Source organism: Lissotriton vulgaris, chromosome 8, assembly GCF_964263255.1.
Source record: "Lissotriton vulgaris chromosome 8, aLisVul1.2, whole genome shotgun sequence".
Lineage (NCBI taxonomy): Eukaryota > Metazoa > Chordata > Amphibia > Caudata > Salamandridae > Lissotriton > Lissotriton vulgaris.
Genome location: NC_141696.1, coordinates 12008863 through 12020550, shown reverse-complemented (window position 1 = coordinate 12020550; position 11688 = coordinate 12008863). Strand labels below are relative to the sequence as shown.

The 11688-nt window shown below is 43.8% G+C and overlaps 1 pseudogene; it reads right to left on the bottom strand.

Moving 5' to 3' along the window:
• Positions 1–864: 864 nt before the first annotated feature.
• LOC147693223 (endogenous retrovirus group V member 2 Env polyprotein-like) lies at positions 865–6416 on the bottom strand (annotated as a pseudogene).
• Positions 6417–11688: the final 5272 nt, after the last annotated feature.

Sequence of the window (11688 nt, the reverse complement as noted above, 5' to 3'; positions counted from 1 at the left end):
TACGGCCCACTGACAGAGCCGTGCACTGTCCGGAGCACTTCATATTTACACAACTCTAATGGAGAACTCACCAGACTTGCACTGGTGCAACTCGGGTTTACACAGCTCTTATGTCACACTCACACTCGGGCATCCACTGGCGCCACTCCAGAGATATCTGTTATCTCTTGGGTGCAACAATTATATGACTATGGTAAAAGCAAGCTGAGAACCTTCTTAAAGTTCGAGAATAATGTATCACAAAAGTGAACTCTATTTCAGAAATGTTGCAGTGAGAAAACAAAGGGATCCCAATAAAAGTCAACAAAGAGCTCAGAAGCCCTAGAGAGCAGTCCCCTCCGATGACTTCTGTGCGAAGTCCAGAGGTACACCTCTGTAGCACACTCTCTGTTACTGTGTTTGCGCAGGACTTTAACTTCGTTTACAGATTTGAAGTGGGATAAAACATAAAGGAGAGCTGGATTACTGTCACGGCTGTCGATCACTTTTGGGCATTTTCACCAATGCAATTACCACCAGCAAAAGTCTGGGGCAGTGGATGACGATTGTATGCACTTTTCACCAAAGGGAGCTCAATTGGTTCACAGTGAGAGACAGTGAAGATGTTCATACTGTTCATAAAGCAGCTAAAAACTATTCAGTTCCAAGAGCAGCGCTATACGAGAGCAAGTTCCTTCCACCCTTCATCATTCATTTATTCATGAGAGGGTCGCGAGACGGCTGGGGGCAGAGGCACACATACATAGGTCGAGTTAAATGAAGATTAAGATGTTGCCATAGAGAGGGGCAGTGCGAGAGAGAAGCAGAAGAGAGGGAGGGAGAGAGAGAAAAGAAAAGAGAGAGGGCATAACATGAGTTCTAAAGCTACAGGGACGGGGGAGAGCGCTATGGGATAATAAAGAAATTCAAACAGAATGACAGAGATAATTAAACAATGAAAGAAAGAGATGTGGAGAGGGAAGAAGGAGACGGAGAGAACGACCGATGGAAAGAAAAAGACAGAGTCCGAGAAACGATTCAAGAAATAGGGTTTAGTTGTCTATAAACAGGGACACTTGCAATTATGTGGCTAAAGAAGACCAAACTTGGCCACAGGCGGCACATTCTATGTCAGTATTATTTACAGCATTATCCTTTTCAAGGCAGTAATACTATGTGAGCTTTATTTGTAGCAGCTCCGCACTTGTATGGAGGGATTCACAGTTGAAAGGTGAGCCTTTCAACCCTACCAAGCATTTTCATCCTTTTGAGGTAGAAACATTTTTCTTTGAAAAGTGCTAATTATGCAGCATATTGTGCGTCATGTGACAAGTGGGGCAAACAAATAATTAAGTGGAAAACACCATGGTCGTGGAATCACTCATTCTAGAGGCCTGTGGTAAAAGAGACAGAGGCAGCAGCTAAGATCGCCCAATAATTGCAGAGACAGACAGGAAGTCTGCGAGAGGGAGCGTGACAGAGAGGACGAATAGCAGATTCTATAGACAGAGTGACAGACAGAGATAGCGAAAAGGGGGAAGATGGCTTAAGCAGAAGACACTATAAACAGAGACAAGCTGACCTAGAGAGAGCTTCTGGGTCCCCGGACTGCTCCAGGGCCGGGTGGGCACAGAGCAGTCCAAGTGCCTGAACCCACAGAGCCAGCCACCGACACATCTGACCACTACTCCAGCCTCCTAGGCTTGCAGACTCACCTGACCTGAGGGCTGGACCTGGCCAGCAGCTAAGCTTCAGAGGTCGGTAGGTGTGAGCGGGCCGGCCGGGCAGGCAGCAGAAGCAGAAGGCAGGAGCAGGGCAAGGGGGGGGGGGGGGGGAGAGCACCCAGATACCAGAGACAACTCATGCAGATCTCACTGGCATATGCTAACGGCAGGCAGCGGGCGGGCGCATTTTCATTCGAAAGGGGATAATCAGCCTCAATCGGAATGACAATGGGCCTGCCCTCCGTCTGTGCGAGCTCAGGGAGGGGCTGCTGCAGCCTCTGGAGTTCAACAGAGAAGTGCGAGCAGCCCCTGGAAGCTGAAAAAAAAGTTATTGGTTTAAGTAGGACTATTCTTGCCGTCCCGGGATTCTTTTTTAAAAGAAAGAAGTAGGGGAAAGGACTGAAATAATTTTTAGAAGTATGCCCACTTCTACCGCTGCCTAAGAGGGACACTTCTGACAAACTCAGGACGGCACAGTTAAAAGAATGGCACACAAAAGTCTTCTCCGAGCACTCAATATACAATAAATCAATACTGTCCATATGCAGTCTCTCTTCGAGCGAATACTCCTCAGTTGGCACAGTTCCTCCCCTTATTCTGTATTATGTATTATTCGTCCCGCTTAAATCTTCGCACATTTGACTTCTTCAGGGCTGCAGCAGGATCTCTGTGACAATGAGCATTCGAAGGGTTTGTTTAACTTACATTTCAGGAGATTCTGACGCGCATCAAGGATTAGAGTGTTCAAGACCTAATTGGCCACTCGGGGTACATCTATTAACGGTGTTTATTTTGAGTGTGTTTCCTATGATTTTGAATACAGCAATAGAATTTGCCTCGGGACTAGCTACTGTTGATTGTCCACGTGACATGTTTAATATTGTGAGTATGAGATACGGTGATTAGATTCCTGTTTTGTTACTAAGACTCTAGTGACGGTTTATTGCTGGCTCTTTGATTAATTGATGTTGGGGCACCAGGATGAGATTTGAGATTTATTTACATACACCTCTATATCAGGGATGATTACAATGTGTGGACAATTCACAATTTATTGATGGATTGTTGGCTGGACTCTAGACGCACAAGACTTCAACACAGTATGAGGTTTGTTTAATGGCTGGCTGTCCTCTGTAGACTTATAGTCATTATGAAACTAAATTCACTTTATGTTGGACCTTTATTGGGCTTTTTGGTTCCATTCTTTTTCGAGAGCACAGGGTGTTGGTTGCATTTTTACCTTTCCTTTGATCCTTCCTATATTTAAACTGACAATAATGGATTGTGTACAATGATGTATTAGTAATGTACTTTTATATTATTATTTGGGTTGCAGCCCTGAAGAAGTCAAATGTGCTAAGATTTAAGCATGATGAAACACGTGTTGGCTGCTTTCTTTGGATCAAGTTTTTGATCAATAAAGCATTATTTTGGCTGACCTCATGAACTGGCGTTTGTATGAAACATAATACAGAATCTGGGATGAACTGTGCCAACTGAGGAGTATTCGCTCGAAGAGAGACTGTATATGGACAGTATTTATTTATTGTATATTGAGTGCTCGGAGAAGACTTTTGTGTGATATGATCCTCTGCATCTGTGGATAGTTTATCTGCATCTGTGGATTATGGTGGGGTTGTATGGTAACCGACCTCTCTTCCCCTTGCAGCACCATTGGAGACGCAGTATATTTTACATTCCCTGACTTGCTGAGCGCCCTCTTATATCTCTGGTTACCATTGCATTTAGAACAGTTAAAAGAGGGGCTTTGGCAGCAGATATTGGTCATTCTTAATGTATTTTCAATTAACAGCAGTTATTGTGCTCATCTCTCAATTAAAAAAACAGCGCCACCGTGTGGCTCAAATTAAGCAATAGGTAGAAGGGGGGTCTCCTTCATCGCCCCCCCCCCCCTTTCTGGTAATCAGTTTAGAAGATGAACATATTTTTAAGGGGACAAATATAACAATCTATTTAAAAATAGACCATTCTACGTCTGCCTTCATAAGCACACCTGTTGGACCCGGCCTCGTGGCGTGGTCCTCCCTGACCCGTAGTGACCCCTCCTGACCCGTGCAACTCCTGTGGTAAATTAAATTTACTTATTACCTCATTTCTGAATTTCTATGCTTAATAAATCATAATTTCTTGTCAATGCAAAGTGAGGAGTCCGTGGTGCTCAAATGAAGGAGGAGGAGACCAATAACTCAAGTTAAGGGGAGCGCTTCCAGCACCAAGCGGGCACAGGAGCAATCTCTCAAGTCCCTCTCTTGAAGTGTTTTTTTTTTTTAACAGCAGAACATTTTATACAGTCTTGGTCACGAGGCAAAATAGAGGAACAAACAGGTCGTGTCAGATAGAGGAACAAAGATCAGCAAGAGGAGCAGAGTGTGAAGAAATGGGGGCGTGTCTTAGGCTTCGTGAGGGGACTTGCGATGTGAAATAGTCTGACAGTTGGAAGGGGGAGGCTTCCTCATTTAGGGTTTGTGCCCGTGCTTCCTGTTTTACACAAGATGGTTCCTGTTCTTGACATGAACTATCTTGCTGGTTCTGGGAATTGGCTGAACCACAAGAGTCAAAAAGAGGAACTATCTTGTGTAAAACAGAGACCATCTGCTCTCTGGTTTGCAGTAACTATTTCTTAAAACAGGAACTATCTGCTGGTTCTGGGAATTGGCTGAAGCACAGGAAGGGGTGGTCAATGAACTAAGATGCCAGGTGCAGGGTGTCTTACAGTTAAGAACAGGAACTATCTGCTGCTGGTTCCCAGAATTGGCAGAACCACAGAAATGTGTGTTCACAGTGTACAACCTTGTGGTGTGGGTTCAGGGCCTAACCTCGTGCTTCCTCTTTCAGTTGGGGGTGGTCACAGGGCAGTTGGTGTGACAGGCTGAGTTACCAATAATGGACAGGATGTGGCTGAGTCTCTGGCACAACTGGGGGAAGGCACACAGGCAGGCTTCTTGGAATTGGCTCGACTACAAGGAGCAGGGGGTTGTGCAAGATTCAATGGGGATGTGAAGGACAGTTTTCAGACAAGTTGCTGAGAGCATGTCACACACAAAATGGGTGTTTGTCAGAGAAAAATGGCTACCAGGCAGAAACAGGGAAATGATGGGGCACAATTGTCAATTTTATTTCCACATTCCCTCCTTGCCCCAGAGTGTACCTACATTATATCTCAATTTGCATGAGATCATCTATACATTCTTGTAGCATAATTCTTTCCCTTTCTCTCTGCTGGACAAGTGGTTTAGGAATGCAGTTTGCAGCGCATAGACCGCACAGGGCAGGGCCACATTGGATGCAAAGGCAGCATCCAGTTATTATCAGGAATATTATACCTGCTGCTGACAGCAGTTGCCATCCCCAGGACAATATTATCTTCCAGAACCAGTCAGACCCCGTCCAAATGCCAGGTTCTTGATGTAAACTTACGACTATCTTGTGCAATTTTGTTATGGCCGTGTATACAGATGGGGAATTATCAGGAATAAATATACAGCAGCTAGAGCCTATAATTTTACAGGCTCCGCCTCTGTCGGCCAAGATGATGTCAAGGACAAGGCGATTTTGGAGAGTAACCAATCGTATGGCAGACTGCTCCTGGGTTAAGCTCCCCAGGGCAGACGCCGTCTGGTTTACAACAGCCTCTAAGGTCCTTGTCAACCTGCGTATAAGCTTGCTGTTCTGTACAGGGCCAACAAAGAAGAAGAACCCTTTGTTAAAATCTGTATACTGTTCCCATGAGGTTTCTGTTTGGTCAACCAAGGAGGTATCGATCGTTCTTTTATGTCTGACATGGGGCACTAGGAGGTCTCGGTGGTAAGTGGATGGTGCCACAAAGACAGGGGGTAACAGAAATGCTATATAGCAAGTTCCCCCCCTGTTCAAGGGCAGCTGCACATAGGCCGTTTGGTCACAGATGAAATAAGTATGGCGAGATGCTAGAAATGAGGATTTTCCTATGTCTTCAAAACGTATAGTGGTATGACAGTCACTGTGTCCTAATGGAACAGAGCCATTTTTCTGGATGCACAGGTGTCCTTTTACTGGTGAGACCGAGATGGAAGGGGGACCAGCATTCTTTTTAGGTTTGGTATTTAACATCTTGTAGGACATGATCATGTTCCCTTGCTTGTATTCTTCACTTTCTAGGACTGTACCTGTCACCTGAGGATCTCCCTCCTTATTAGGGTAACAGGCAGTATTGAGTACCTTGTTTAAATCCCCCCAAGGCCACCCATTCTTGCATTAATTATTTCCGTCAGGGCAGGAGGTGGGGGTAGTATCGTCAGCTGTTATTAGGGCGAACCAGGCTTCACAAGTCCCATTATAGGAAAATGGAAAGTGGAAAAGAGGCATCCCTCCCTTTTTCTGATGAGGTGGGATGCGGCCACATATCCAACAATTGTTGCTATTACTGGCCTGCTGAGTGTGGTGTAGCATCTGTATGAAGGTATTGTTTCGCAAGGCTAGTCTATGGGCTTGTTCATGAGGGGGTAGGTCGTGATAGGTGTGTTCCTGAGTGCTGTTGGGTGTATGAGAGGTGTGTTGTGTTGGAGGAAAAACAGTGTTGAGAATCCAACCAAGACACGTCATAATTGCCATGAGGAAAAATAATACTGTTAAACATATAGTAGGACCATTATGTCTCTTTCTAGAGTTCATTTTTTTTTCCCACATAGTCAAGGTGTTAAAATCCATTCTCATGCTCCAACCGCTTCACCACTGGACCGACGCCCAATGGACTTAATTAGCCAAAGTCCGAATGGCAGACCTTAACTTTGATTTGTAGTCCTGTTGTGGGGTTAGTTCCAAAGGCAATAAAGATTGTTCAGTCACAATGTCAGTGGGATTGGGAGGGCCATCTGCAACAGTGTCTTTTTGTCCAAAATGTTTCTGGCAGTGGCTTGCGTGGAACCAGCCCTTCCTGCCTTTGACCTTCACTGCTGTCCGTGTTGTTAGTAGTACGACTCTTGGCTTCTTCCACCTGGGCTGGAGGGGATTGGTCCGGTCGAAGTTCCTCACGAGGACCCAGTCCCCGGGTCGGGTGGCGTGTTCTTCCGGGGTGGTTTTGTCAGGGAACGTGGCAGCAACCTGAGAACGACAAGATTGGAGTGCAGACATCAAGGAAGCCAGGTAGTCAGTCAGCATAGTACTGTCAACATCAGTTATTCTTTTAGGCCTTGGCGTACCCTCATATTTGGTGGTCTGCCAAAGACCACTTCATATGGAGATAAGCCAGTTCTGGAATGGGCTACCATACGCATGTAGAAGAGGGCAACCGGTAAGGCTACCATCCAGTCCACGCCTTTGTCAGTGCATATCTTGGCCAATTTTGTCTTTCACGTTTGGTTGTGTCTTTCTACTAGACCTGCTGCCTGAGGATGTCTTACACAGTGAAACTTCCAAGTGTATCTTAACAGAAGAGACACTTGCTTCATGAGTTCAGAGGAAAAAGGTTGGCGGTTATCTGAGTAGATGACACGGGGCAACCCATACCTTGGGAAAAACTCTCTAACTAATTGTTTAGCAGTTGTCGTTGCAGTGTAATCTGGGACGGGATAGGCTTCTGTCCATCTGGTCAGAGCACACACTACAACTAGCACATACATGTGACCTCTACATCTCTCCATCTGGATATAGTCCATCTGGAGAACTTCAAATGGATGGTCAGGGGGTTGGAATCCTCCCTGTTCCACCTTTGTGCCTTTTCCTGGGTTAAACTGATTACAAATCATGCACGTTTTAACTTTTTGTTTGGCTGCAGTTCTCAAATGTTTGTTGTGCCATATATTCTGTATGCTGTCTAACATTGCTTTTTCTTCCAGATGCGCTGGTCCATGTATGGTGTTTGCAAACAATAATATGTAATATGCACTCCTTATTTAAACAAGTTTGTGTCCTTTTATCATTATTTAAAACCGGTGCTTACCCATATCTTGACTAGCCCCAGTCAAGTTAGTACAAAATGAACATAATTCACAGCAACCTGTGTTATGGGAAGCACTGTTCACTGACTCACTACACGTGATAGTTTTTTCTTTCGTCTTCGTACATTAATAGTCAAATTTCAACATATAAAATCTATCCCAAAACAAATTCATACGAATCTTCTATCCGCAGTATCAAAAATCAGACTGCAGATGTGACCATCATACAGAACATACAAAGCAAAGTGTGAAAATAACATGTGAATAACTCTCATCAAACCAATGGGTGTACTTCTTTTCTTCAGAATTGCTTTTATTCTTCTTAATTATCAGAAGAAGTGCCAATCAGAATTCTTCAATCAACTTTCCATCATTACACAAGTGAAGTCATATCCCAATGCATTTCGGTATGCACCTTCATCAGGGGAATGTACTTCATAATCTACAATAGATGCGGCATTAATCAAAGTTTATATTCTTCTTTTTTATATATATCTCTCTCCTGCTCCCCCTCTCAACACGATGCTACTTATACGCTGTTAATAGGTCTGTGCAATGAAGGTGAAAAACCTTCTCAACACGAAGCCACTTTATCGCTGTGAATCTCGCTCGAACTTGGTAACAGCTTCTACACCCGTGTCTTGCTCTCCCGCTCTATCGTGTTGAGAAGGTTTTTCACCTTCATTGCACAGACCTATTAACAGCGTATAAGTAGCATCGTGTTGAGAGGGGGAGCAGGAGAGAGATATATATAAAAAAGAAGAATATAAACTTTGATTAATGCCGCATCTATTGTAGATTATGAAGTACATTCCCCTGATGAAGGTGCATACCGAAATGCATTGGGATATGACTTCACTTGTGTAATGATGGAAAGTTGATTGAAGAATTCTGATTGGCACTTCTTCTGATAATTAAGAAGAATAAAAGCAATTCTGAAGAAAAGAAGTACACCCATTGGTTTGATGAGAGTTATTCACATGTTATTTTCACACTTTGCTTTGTATGTTCTGTATGATGGTCACATCTGCAGTCTGATTTTTGATACTGCGGATAGAAGATTCGTATGAATTTGTTTTGGGATAGATTTTATATGTTGAAATTTGACTATTAATGTACGAAGACGAAAGAAAAAACTATCACGTGTAGTGAGTCAGTGAACAGTGCTTCCCATAACACAGGTTGCTGTGAATTATGTTCACCATGTATGGTGTTTACCATAACCTGTACCATGGCATCCGGTAGAAACCATACTGCTCTTTCAGGTGTCATCCAGCCTTGATCTGTAAGGACCCCTCCTTTTTCCTTCCATTCTAGCAGTTCCTGAGGTGTGGCGTGACTTTGGACATCCTGGATGTCAGAAAAGGGGTCTCGTATTGTATATTGGCGGTGTGGTATACTTAATTCTGTGTTTGCTGCTAACTTGGCTGCACTGTCTGCAGAATCATTTCCTTTTGATATTTCATCTGTTCCTTTTGTGTGCGCTTTACATTATAGCACTGCGATTTTCTCTGGTAACTGACTGGCCTCTAAGAGGGCAGTGATGAGTGTAGCATGCTGTATTCTGGACCCATGTGATGTGAGAAATCCTCTCTCTTTCCACAATGTACCGAAGTTGTGTACAACTCCAAAGGTATATTGTGAATCAGTGTAGATGTTAACTGACTTTCCTTTTGCTAAGTGACATGCTCGTGTTAGGGCTATGAGTTCTGCTGCCTGTGCCGACAGTATCTCTATCTTGTGTGCTTCTAAAGTGTCTGTACCATTTGTGACGGCATAGGCTGCTACTAATTCTCCTGTGGGGAGTCTCATACATGAACCATCAACAAAGAGTGTCATTTCTGCCTTAGCAAGGGGAGTATCTTGTAAATCTAGTCTTGGTTTGGTCACTAAATCAATTATGTCAGTACAATCGTGAAGTTGTTCAGTAGGAGAGGTCAGTGGCAACAGTGTTGCTGGGTTTAAAATGTTGCAGCGTCTAATCTCAATGGGTGGCTGAAAAAGTGTCATCTCATATCCGGTGAGTCTGGCTATTGTCAGATGCTGTGTTTGTGTTCTGTTTAACAGAAGTTCTACAGCGTGTGGGACCTGAACTATCAGATGATGTCCCAATACAATAGAATTGCTGTGTCTAATAGCTTGTGCAGTAGCTGCTACTGATTTTAGACATGCAGGCAATGCTTGTGCTACTGGATCTAATGTGCTTGAAAAATAACCACATGGTTTATGTTTGTCTGCTTGAAGTTGGGTCAGAACTGATAGTGCTGTACCTGAGTTCTCTGTTACAAATAATGTAAAATCTTTGGTGTAATTAGGTGTTGCCAGCACTGGGGCTTGACCCATAGCTTTTTTAAGAGACTGAAAAGCTTGCGTGTATTCATCTGTCCAGGGTAATTGTGGAGTAGCGCCAGCTTCGAGTTTTGTCAGCTGCACTAACGGTTTGGAAATGAGTGCAAATTGTGGGATCCATTGTCTACAATATGAGGTGAGACCAACAAAGGCTCGAACTTGTTTCTGTGTTATTGGTTGTGGTATTTGTAGTATGAGCTGGATGCGTTCCTGTGTAAGCTGCCTACCCTCCTTTGACAGCAAGTGCCCTAAGTATGCCACTTGCTGTAAACAAAATTGGAGCTTACCAAGGGAAACTTTATGGCCATTTGCAGCTAGGAATTCTAGTACTAGTAGTGATGCTTCAGCACATGCTGCGTCAGATCTGGCCGTAATGAGGATATCATCAACATATTGTAGTATGGCTGTATCCTTGGGCATTTGAACAGTATCTAGTTGTCTTTTTAATGCTTGGCTATATACGCTTGGACTCTCTGTGAAACCTTGAGGAGCTCTTGTGAATTGGAAACTTCGTCCTTGTAAGGAGAAGCCAAAAAGGTATTAACTGTCTGGGTGAATAGGTAGGCTAAAGAATGCGTTTTTCAAGTCAATGACTGAAAAATGCGTTGCTTCCGCATCTATGGCTGTGAGTAGGGTGGAGATGTCTGGAACCACAGGGTGTTGTGGAATGACACATTTATTGAGCTCTCTCAAATCCACCACTAGTCTAGACAGGTGGTGTTCCTGGTTCCACTTTTTTTATGGACTGGTAAAACAGGGGAATTGCAAATGTTAGAAGTTGTTTCTTTAATCACACCTGACTGTATTAGGTCCTGAATAATTAACATTAATGCTTGTTCATCCTGAGGTGGAATTTTGTATTGCCTTATGCATGGTAGTTGGGCTCCCTCTTTCAGTGTAACCTTGTGAGGTGTTATTTCCATACATCCTACTGTGGTGGAATCAGTGGCACAAAGGGTGTGTGGCAAATCTTTCAAACGCTCGTCTAATTCTCTACTTGTGTAGTGGCCCTTGAAATCTCACAGAAATAGTCTGACATCTGTAGGTGAGCAAACAATGATAGCTCCTAATTCTTTTAATGTTTTTATACCAAGCAAGTTTTCTGGACATGATTTTGTCAATATAAGATCTGTAGTTGTCGTGAGGGGACCAACCTGCAAGGGCAGTGGTTTTGACATGGCGTTTGTCACAGGTTGTCCCGAGAAACCCAGAGAAATACTTTTTGAACCCGAGAGAGGAGCCTCTGGGACCTCTTGATGGCTTATTGTTGTTTTACTGGCCCCAGTGTCTAGTAGAAATTTCCTATCCTCCCCAAGAAGTCGGACCTCTATAAATGGACCTGTCTGATCTACTGGAATGGGGATTAGGGGCAGTTTGTCATCTTCTCTCTCTGGGCAACATCATGAGAAATCTGGGTAATATTCAGTGTAGTCGTTGTCTATAATGTTCATTTGGGCCATCTGTGTTGTCGGTGGAACTGAAGGTGTTGAACTGTCTTCGGAAACATTCTGTTTTGGCTGATATGGGCGTGGCTGGGTCTTACCAGTAGCCAAATTGTGCTTTAAGACTGGGCAATCTTTAACAAAGTGTCCCATCTTCTTGCAATAATTACAAGTGCTTTTTATATTTGTCTGGCTACTTGGTGTCTGTTGACGCTGGGGTGCAGTTTGGGCTACTAATGCTTTCATCTTTGTGTCTTT